Consider the following 340-nt stretch of genomic DNA (forward strand, 5'->3'; position numbering starts at 1 on the left):
CCGCTGCCCGAAGGGACAAATTGTGGCGGATTGGGCGACGCTCATGTCTAACCAACCTCCGCTTTCGCCTCAGACACCGTTTGTCAGTCTCCACAGCGCCTCCTCGCGCTTGTGTAGCCGTCCCCACCAAGATTGTCCCTTCATTCTCACCCTACCGCGCGGCTGGCGGAAGTTTGCCGTCACTTCCGCCGCTCGTAGAGCGTTTGCGCCGGAGCGACGGCTGCGAGGCCGCCGATTGGCTGCGTGAATACGTTGTGCGGCGCTGCATTGCTCCGCCCTCCGAACTCCCGGTCTCGGCCCAGCGAGCAGAGTTGGGCGGCTTGGCCAAGTGAGGGCAGCC

This window comes from Camelus bactrianus, chromosome 19, assembly GCF_048773025.1.
Source record: "Camelus bactrianus isolate YW-2024 breed Bactrian camel chromosome 19, ASM4877302v1, whole genome shotgun sequence".
Lineage (NCBI taxonomy): Eukaryota > Metazoa > Chordata > Mammalia > Artiodactyla > Camelidae > Camelus > Camelus bactrianus.